General features: G+C 40.1%; 1 long non-coding RNA gene across 1 annotated transcript in view; it reads right to left on the reverse strand.

The window, feature by feature from the left end:
- Positions 1-10,112, reverse strand: part of LOC148160340 (uncharacterized) — a 259,172-nt gene extending 249,060 nt beyond the window's left edge. The window contains exon 1 of the long non-coding RNA XR_015764476.1: positions 9,779-10,112. This is a non-coding gene — a long non-coding RNA (uncharacterized LOC148160340). The remainder of the gene's footprint in view (positions 1-9,778) is intronic.
- Positions 10,113-10,364: the final 252 nt, after the last annotated feature.

Raw genomic sequence — 10,364 nt, forward strand, 5'->3', positions numbered from 1 at the left:
CTTTTCTCTGTCAGCACTATTAGCAAAAAAAAAAAAAAACAGCACAAATGCACCGACGACATGCATGCGCATACATGCGTGCACATGGGCGATGTGTGTATCATGTGGAAGTTGTGTGGGAGAGCCATGTGTCACCACAGTGTGAGCTCCTGTCCAGTCACCGTCTCCCACTGAGTCCTCAATATTCGACTCCCTCGCCAGCACACGCTTTACGCTTCACATGCACGCTCGAGGCAGAATTAGACCACAGACGATGGGAAATAAAACAAAATGAGTTGGAGGATTTCAACAGCGTGTCTCAGGATGCAATCGGTAAATAACAATGGTTGAAATTCAAGGAAAATCTCCGTCACCAACTGAGAAAGTCTCCTTTTTGGCGAAACCTTTCTCCATACGTTCTATGCTGTAACTATAGTCACTATAAATGAGCTACTTTCAAAAAGAATCTTATCAATGGACACTTTGGAGCCTTAATGCTTATTATATACACCGATCAGACATTATGATCGTCACAAGTAAGGTTAATGACAGAGCCAACCTCTGCATCATTGCACCTGAGTGGAATACATCAGGCAGCAAATGAACACTCTGTCCTCAAGAGTAACGACTGGAGCAAGTTTGACACGGGCCAAAGCGTGGTTGTTAGATGAGTGGGTCAGAAAAATGGGACTTTACTTTTTCATCTTTGGTCCTCTTTGCTTTGTTGCAAAAGAAAATTGTTCTGGAACAGTTTGAGGAGCACGACGACTTTGAGGTTTTGACTTGGTCTCCAAATGTCATACATTTCAATCCAGGGAAGCATCTGGGAACGTGAATATAAAACAAGATAAAAACCTAAAACAATTTGGGCCGGTATTGATATCCGACCAAGCAAATACCACATGGGCAAAACCCCGCCCCTTCTTTTCCTGAAACACACACATAAATGGCAACAAGGTGTGCATAGAGATCGGTTATTAAAGTTGTTCGGACGACACCAACATATTGTGCATCGCTAGTTGCTAATATCTTTGTTTATGATACGGCAAAAATTTATTTTTGACACAATCTTGAACATGGAATCACCTAATAAATGAAATTTAACTATCGAGTGTAATTCGATTTAAATAAAATGTACTACATGTACACTGCAAAAACACAAAATCTTAAGTATTTTTTGTTTACTTTCTAGTGCAAATATATTGATACACTTGGAAAAAAAAAACCCACAATGAACTTTTCAGCAAAGTATAGGAGTTTGCTTTAAGTCAATAATTCTTAAATATTGACAAACATTGACTTAAGACAAGCTCTTAAAAAGTGTTGAAAAGTTATTTTTAAGTTAGTTTTGTCCTTTTTTCTCCCAAGCATACAAAGGTATTTGTACTAAAACCAAAAAGACAAAAATACTTGGTAAGGTTTCGTGTTTTTGCAGTGCGCTCTATTAGAGTAAATCTGCACTCGCTGTCCTTTTCAACACAACATGTTGCAGTGCTTAAAATCTTTGAAATGTGTTGAGACCAGTGGATTCACAACTATGATTAAATAAACTAAGCCCACATAGTGAAATGCGGATGAGACGACTGGTTAAAACTGGATTCTGTGCCATGCGAATGTCGTCGATAAAGACATTTTCCGACTGTTCTGCTCGTTCTAGGCCTTGGCCAGGAAGTCCGAACCATTTCCCAGTGGAAGGACTCGTTCATCAGAAGCGAGGGGAACTGGGACCGGCCCAGGAACAAGAGACTTGTACACTTTCTGCCGTCGAGTCCCAACCCTTGACGCTGCATTTTGCTTCTTGTTTCATTTCACTCCGCAGTTTTTTTTTTTCCCCCGGTTGCTGAAGCTTGGCAGAAGAAAGACAGAAGCACTCACTCACTTGAACATATCCTCCTTCCTCCCTTCCTCTGTCTTTCCCTCAGTCTATTTTCTTGCCCGCATAATATTGCTGATCTCAGCAGAGCGCAAACACTCAGCTGATGGACTCTTTCACTACCCCCACCACAACTAAACGCAAAGTTTAACCCGCCCCCATTTATTTATTTTTTTGTTGTTTCTTTCCCTCCCTCCTCATCCTTTATGTACCTTGATGCTGTGCAGAACTGGAAGAGAATTCCTGTATGCTGGTAAACAAGCTACTGGATAATATTGGTGCACATAACATTGAAATCTCTGCTTCGACAGTCATTCCTCTGACAACTAATTGTACAGAAATGTGTGTTTTCTCTCATGTACTGCTAAGACAACGACACTTTCCGTGTCTTTAATCCTTTTTCATTTTCATCTCCCTGATTTTCTCTCTCTCTCGGTCAAACCAACCGAACGGCCCACCTGTCCCTCGTTTTTCTGCCAGAGAGGCGCCAGGAATTCACAAGGACACCAAGTCTGGACTTTTCTGTCTGCCACAAGCCTTTTCTACCAAAGACGCGTGGGTTGGTGTCGCCGTGCGTGTCATTTCAAATGGTTAAAAGTGCGTACAGCATGTGTTTCCTACCGTCTGCAGAAGTTCAAGATTAAATTTTCCAAACATTATTTGACCCAATGACATTATAATGTTGTGCTATAACTTATTATTCGACATCCTCCCATAGTCCCAAAACATGGATGCCAGGTTAGTTGATCTCCAAACTGTCTTTATGTATTAATGTGTGTGTGTGTGAGTGTGTGGTTTTGTGCATCTATGTAATCGTCCCGTGACCCTAAAAGGTTAACTGGGTAGACAATGGATAGATGGATATAATTCTTTAGGAGCTGCTACTTTAGAGCTGTAATATTACATCATGTATATAATAATGATTGTATATTATTGTATTGCCTTTGGATCAGTCTTGACATAAATGATGGTAATGCTCGTAAAGTTGCTTTACTCAAGTACTGCACATTATTTCTTTAAAGTCGGATGTTAGCAAGTAACTTGTGTAAAAGTCACAAAACGACTGATCTATTGAACTCAATGTGGTTCCACTGATCTGTATTAAGGTACACGAAAGTTTTTGATCAATGCGATTCATCGATACTAAAATTTTCCCTGATTTTGTCACAACTCATCAAAGTTCTTTCAATGAGACTTCAGAGAAACTTCAATGTTGATGAGATTTTTTTCTGTCGCCTCGCTCCAAGAGTAAAACTAAGTGCCCTTTGCTCACAAGAAAGACAAATTCAGGTATTTAGAAATAGTTAGAGGAAAAATAAAGTTGTCATTTTGAAACTATTTGGAGGCCACTTATAAATCTTATTGATGTCATCTACTTTTGAAAGCAGCCGACTGCAGTTTGCTACCTGAGCAGACAGCCCAACTAATTAACCAGCTGATACCATCTTATCAGAGTTTATTTCTGCATAATCAATGTTTAATAAAAAGGTATAATTGCAAGTGGCAATTGAAAACTACTGGTAAATCTAGTGGAGGTTTCTTCAGTATTTTTGCTCAAGTCTCTGCTTTAAAGACAACATGTTGCAGCTGACATTAAAACGTTGTGATAATCAGTGTTATATTATTTTAGCAGCAATTGAAATAATTGACTCTTACAATAGATAAGTGTCATTCTCTTAAAGAAAAACTGTAAAACGTTTGACGTTTTCTTTATCATGATTTGATAATCTCATGTCTAATGTTCATATACTCAAAGGAAGTCAGAATTAAGTCTGTCAAAATATTTCTTCTTACCTATTAAGGCAAGCAGCAAACGCTTTTTACCACAACCAACCAGCTGGCCTAACATTATTTGTCTGTAGGTGTGTGTTTCTGTCTGTGACTATTTCTGTTGACAAGGGTGTGTGGGTGAGCACAAAGCACCAAATGCTGAAGCAGGCTTTTAACAAAAAAAATGTGTTTTTTGGGGGGGGGTTATTTTAAGTGGCATGCATTTTGTGATTCCTTGAAAATGTCAGGGTATTCGCTCAGTGGTGTTATCATCCTAAACCATTTTAAAGAAGGAAGTTCCATTTTAAACGCACCAAATTAAGTATACAACCAGCCTTACTGAGGCAACAGCATAAAATAAGAAAAAGATACAAAGGCACAAATGTAAAGACAATAGCTAAAGCACCTCATCCACAAACCAACTAATAACACAACAACAAAAACACTAAATATTTGAGTATGTTTACCAGAAACATGTCCAAAACTCAAACATTTACACTGGTTACCACAGTGAAATAAGTCAGACTTATCAAATAAGTTAACTTCACCTTAAGCTCAACTCATAAAGACTTATTTTTAATTTCAGTGACATTAATTAGTAAACCAATAAAGAAATGAAAAATATGACAGTTTACCAAAAGCTACAGAAAAAAATAGAAGTACTAACACAGGTGTGATAATGTTTAATTGCTATTGATGAAATGCTACATAAAGTCTTTCAACACCAGTACATGCTTATCCAGCCTTACAAACTATACATCTAAATGCAGCAAATACCCCACAGGGCAATGAGCTGCAGGGTACAGGAGAATGTACAGCGGCGTCACGAGGCTGTAAATGACTGCAGAGCAATAATGATAATGGAAGTGATGGCAAAAGGACAACTTTCAATGAAGACATTCCTCTCTCTTCGTCTCTCTGCTTTGCTGTTGCCTGCTGAACTCACAGTATTTCTTCCAAATGACTCCATGCCCGCGTGAACATTTTAAAATGTCTGACTGCCTCTTGACAGCCAATATAAAAAGACATGACAAGCAGAAAAAAAAGCAGAACTCCTTGTTCTTTCACAATTGAGAGCTTTCCATCTTGTATTTGGCTATTTATTAAACCGGAATGGCTAGGGAGCAGCACGGCTGGGAAAAAACAAGACAAAAAAAAACCGGGTTCATGAAGTCCAGATTGAAATAATCTGGTCTTCTGATGACGCAAAGCCAAGGTGTGATTTGTCGTCCCTGCTGTGAGTCAGAGGTTCCTGTTTCCACCTGTTCTGGGGTCTGATGTCATTGAGTGTCCCGGCCAGACACATCACTGTAGCCCACCCATAGCGTCAAATAAATTAGATGACCTCATTCTACTTTATTGTTATGTTCTGCTTGGAGTAGCTTTACCATTGACAAACCTGCAGGAGGGAAAATATAAAATACCACTGACCCTAGAGGAGTTCTTTATTCTGCTATGATAACTTTTTATAAAATACAAAGAGAAATTAAATACTGTGATATGCAAAAATAAAAAATTCTGTAAATGCTGATGCACCGTATGGGGACTTTAGGGTGAAGAGGTCAGTCTAAAAATCACCGCTTAGCCTCACAGAAGACCTCAATCATCAAACACATGCTGGGCTCCATGTCCAGCAGTTTCATGGATCTTATACAGAAGAAGAGACAAAGACCATAATTAAGGTAATGCTAAACAGAAAGGAAACTGACAAGATGCATAGACACATCATTTTATGTAACCAAGCAAGATATACAGATTAAGTTGTGGACAGTACAGACTAGCAGTGCTAGCTAGCCTAGCCAAGATGCTACAAGAGATAGCAGGCAGCAACGTCAGCTAGCATAGCAGTGCTAGCTATTCTCAAACCATTAATAACAATCTTATATGTAATGATATTCCAATGTTTTCTGCTTAAAAGCTATTATAAAATTACTGGTCATGAGAAAACATCTAATAGCTTGTTAGCAACCCTGCTGAGTTATGAGTATTGCGGTAAATAAAAGTGAGTTTTCAGAGAACATATTTCTCTCAGTGAGGAGGAATCCAAACTTTGAAAGTGCCACATTTTTTTATTTTTCTTTATCCGTCTCATTTCAAAACCTGCTAATCTATCAAATTAAGCTAACGAAGAATTTGTAGCCGAAATAACCAGAGGAAACTGCGACTCCGGTGAATCTCGGCCATGTTATTGGTTGAAAAATAACATAGAAGTGATTCGAGGATCTGAACACATTTTGACTCCAAATAAAAATACTGGTCCTCTAAACCAACCGTAGTTGAAGATGTCACTTTATAGAGCGTTTTTTTATGCTATGTTCAATTTGCTTTGTGAGTCGAAGGTCAGATCTTGGGATTATGTAACATTACATGGGTAATTTTTTTTTAATGTTCTGTTTGCTATTTGGGGAACCGATGCAATGTGTTCAGTGTGACGCTTACATACAGTACATAGCATTGATTTTAATGACTTTACAGACACTAATGTATAATGCAAGACTGTGCTTTAAAACATGCAGGAATTGAAGAACTGGTATTACTACTTAATAGACTTGTATTAGTATTAAACTACTGCTAGTTACAGTTGCAGTTCTGAAAATACATGTGAAAAGAACTGTGAATGTTTACTGCGCATATCGTTTCCCTGAGTAAATCGTTTAAAATTCACCTAAAATACACTTCATGGCTGAGAGATGACAGGTGCTTAAATTTGGACTACTTCTGGGTGAAAACCAGTAGGGGAGTAGTAGGGACATCTTTTGTGTTCTTGTATTGATCGACGGGGCCAGACTCTACAGTAAATGATTAAATTTCATTGTGATGTCACAGCATGGCAAATAAAAATCAATCCGCTGACGTTCCTGAATGCTAAATACTTTAGTCTCTCTGCCTCTGTGTCTCCCCATGTGCGCGCCTCCCCCCCCACCCCAACTCTTGCTCTTATTCCATCCTCTCATTAATTCTTGTTCCCATCAAGTATCTCTCTCACCGGCATCTTTGCCAAGAATGAAGTCAGCACACGTGCGCGCACGCAGACAAGTGCACACACTTCACAACGCTGTCAGAAGCCTGCAGAGTCACGACTCGTGCAGCACAAGCACATATTCTTCTAGAAACCAAGAGAGAAGAATTTACAAAAAAAAACAAGGAAAAAAGTGACAAAAAGAGAGACTGACACTATTAACACTCAAATTTTAAACTAAATTAAAAATCTTAAGTCTTTGTTAAATGCCTCAAATGTTGCCACGTTTGTTGCTGGTGTGAAAGTGCTTTGCTGAGCTCTGATGAATGAGCTGTGCTTCCCGTTTACGGGAGCCGACGTGGTCCAACGTTTTAGATGTTTTCCTGCTGCAGCGCACGCAGCTTTTACATTGATTTTCACATTTTCTTACATTACGATGACAAATTTAAACATATTCGGTGAAATCATTACATAAAGCATGAAAGAATGCACAAAAAAATTTGTTTTTATCTTAAAAACTTCAATGCAACAATTTGCTTTCAGAAGACTGTTCATTAAAAAAACAGGCTAACCTGTTTATAAATATTTTCAGGGTGTTCTCACACCTGATGGTTTGGTAGACTCGGTTCAAATGGGGACCAAATTTGCGACATTTGTTACATTTTCTGCTGGTGTGGTTCGCTTTCACACTGCGCTGTGTGAAACAAACAAAAACCCTGTGAAGAACCTGTTCCCCTCCTCGCCTGCGGTGGCGCTGCACCAAGAACTACTGAAGGAAACGACACAAAAACCTCTGAAGAAGACACTGAGCAGAACTTTCTTCTTCACAAAAGTAAGCAAAAATGGAGCGGTGTCAGATTTTAGTGTCTAAAGTCCTTCTCGTTTTGTGTGCTGTTCTGTGGAAAAGGGGCGGTGTACCCAAAACATCACCAATTAATGAAGTCGATTTCCATTTTGTTTTTTCTACGCTTCCTTTTGTCACATGGTCTTTTTTTAATCATCCAATTCAGAGAATTTTTTTTTTTTTTTTGAATCGTCTGCACATCGCTGCATGGAGGAGGGCTAACCTCCCAGCAGCCGGCTGGGTAAATTGAACGCAGCAAAGCAACCGCACCGGCCAGCCATTTTCCTGTAAATGTATCAGATATTGAGAGGAATGCATCAGATGCAGAAACTCGGGCCTGAAGGGAGGAATCAGGGGCGAAAACACAGGAGCTCCTTCAGCGTGTATTTATACGCTCTTATGTGAATAATTCTACGAGTGAAAGCGGTGTGTGTGTGTGTGTGTGTGTGTGATGTCACCATAAAACTCGCGGTCTAGACGCCGAACGGTCGTCCTGTATGTACGCTTAAATGACTCTAAAGAAAGAGATGGGGTGTGTGTGTGTGTGTTGGTATCCACCATGAGACCCCGGCAGTGTGTGTTTTATAGGCTGCGCTGAGTGATTGATCATAGAGGGCTGACGAAAGCAGGTTACTGCAGCGCTTACACACACACATTCATTCCCTCTCTGCATTTTTCATTTCTTTCTCTCTCCCTTCCTTCTTTGTTCCATCTCCATCTTTGCTTTCCCTCCTCCCATCCCTCTTCCAAAGCTCCCTCTCTCTCTCTTTTCCTCCATACATCACTCTCACTCTCTCCATCCCCACAGCCATCACTCTCGTCCTTCCTGCAGTCTCCAGCTTTGAACTGCTCCATGTCCTCTTCACACTGTCTATAAGGGGAAAAATAGAGCAAATACAGAAAATCTTGTATTTCCTCTCTCTCTCTTTCTGTCCTGTTATGCAGAGCCCAGGGGAACGGAGAGACGCTGTCACATGATTCCTTCCTCTACCTCCTCCTTGTTTTTTCTTCCCTCTGTTATCTAGCTGCAGTAGTACTCTACTGCTACTCTGGCAAGGGGCTTCGTTCAGTCCCAGAGGGCTTCCACTGCCTCTCTCTCTCCCCATATCGTGCAATATAAACTCCATCCATCCATCCATCCATCCATCCATCCATCCATCCATCCATCCATCCATCCATCCATCCATCCATCCATCCATCCATCCATCCATCCATCCATCCATCCATCCATCCATCCATCCATCCATCCATCCATCCATCCATCCTGTCAGAAAAAGAGCTGAGTTTTAGTAAATGTGAAGCTGCGCTCATAAAAAGGGGCTCGCACCAAACTGTCCATCGACTCTTGCAGCGTCTTGCAGAAAACGCTCGCACCTCTTGAACTTTTCCACCCTTTTTTTTCACGTCACAAACACAAACTACGATAACAAAAGGAAGCAAGTGGAAGGAACGCAGTGGGATTTTCGGAACACGAAACAGGAAAGTATGAAACGCCTCTGTCAATACTTTGGAGAACCAACTTCTGTTCCAATTGCAGATGGAAATCTGGCTCAACGTCTACCGGCTGAAGTTTGGACTATTCTTCTTCTTGCCAATTGGAACTAGGTATGGACTTTGACTTAGCTGTTCTGAGACTCGATGTAAAACCACTGGCTGTATATTATATTATTAGTATATTATCATCTTTTAGCCTTGCGATGGATAAAAGATGCGAAAGAAGTCATCGCTTGGGGATTTTTATGAACGTCTTGACGGTCAGGATTTAAAAGTGAACATCCAAAAAGGAAGGAAAGAAGGAAGAGGAAAAAGAGAAATGGAGGGAATTTTGCTTCCCGTCTGTCTGCCATCGCCATAACAACAAACCTGCTCCCCTCCTTTACTTGGAAAAAGTGACATTTCACTTTGCCCTGGTTGCTGCTCCCTGCAGGGAGGCTCTGATCCAGCCTCTCCATGAATGTGTGTGTGGGTGTGTGTGTGTGTGTGAGAGTTTGTGTCCTCATTAAAAGGAAGACAGCAACTGAGGGGGGAGTGGCCCCGATCACACACACACCTTGTCAAACAAGACCTCTGCTGTGGCTGCATTAGTCTGGTGATACCAGAGGAAGGAGAAAGTTCGTTCCTACAGGAGGTTCACACACACACCAACCCAAACTGTAACGTCAAGAATACTTCATATGTTACATGAAAATATTCTATAAGTCAATTCATTACACGTGTTTGTGTTTGCCTGCTTTTCTCTTTTTTTATTTTTGTGTATGTACTGAAAGTACCACTGCGTGTTTTTGTATACATACATACTTATGGGTGCAATAAGGTTTAACGTTAATAGAAATAACAGTTTAATGCTCAAAACCTTAAAAAAAAAAAAAAAACTAATTTGGGAGATATAAAACATAAAGAAGCATTTCATTTTCCAAAAGGAGAGAGAATTTATGAACCTTATGAGCAATAAAGAAACAACAGCAAACATGAAATCTTACAAAAAGGCTAAGCAAAAAAAAAAAATATTTAAATAATCACTGAACAATTCATGCAAAGTAAAACTTCAGAGGTTTTGCTCCAGACTCACCCAGTGAGGACGACCACGAAGTCCATGACGTTCCAGCCGTTCCTCAGATAGGAGCCCTTATGTAACGCAAATCCCAAAGCCAGGATCTTGATTCCAGACTCGAAACAGAAGATGGCTATGAAGTAGGGCTCCGTCTCTTCCTGCAGGAGAGGATGATGGGAGGATGAAGGGAAAGGAGGATGAAATAATGTATGCAGTGTGGATGTAAAGGTGAGGAAGACGAGAGCTGTTTGATTTTGTTCGGACATATAGATTGGTTTTATTAAATGAGCTTGATCATTTCCATTCTGATTAATATTGGTTTTTGTAATCCATTTTATTCACTGCTGTGGTTGTTTTATTCCATTTTTTTCCTATCGTTTCTGGTTGT

This window comes from Poecilia mexicana, unplaced genomic scaffold (genome assembly GCF_051168715.1).
Source record: "Poecilia mexicana isolate PSO_F unplaced genomic scaffold, ASM5116871v1 scaffold_2, whole genome shotgun sequence".
Lineage (NCBI taxonomy): Eukaryota > Metazoa > Chordata > Actinopteri > Cyprinodontiformes > Poeciliidae > Poecilia > Poecilia mexicana.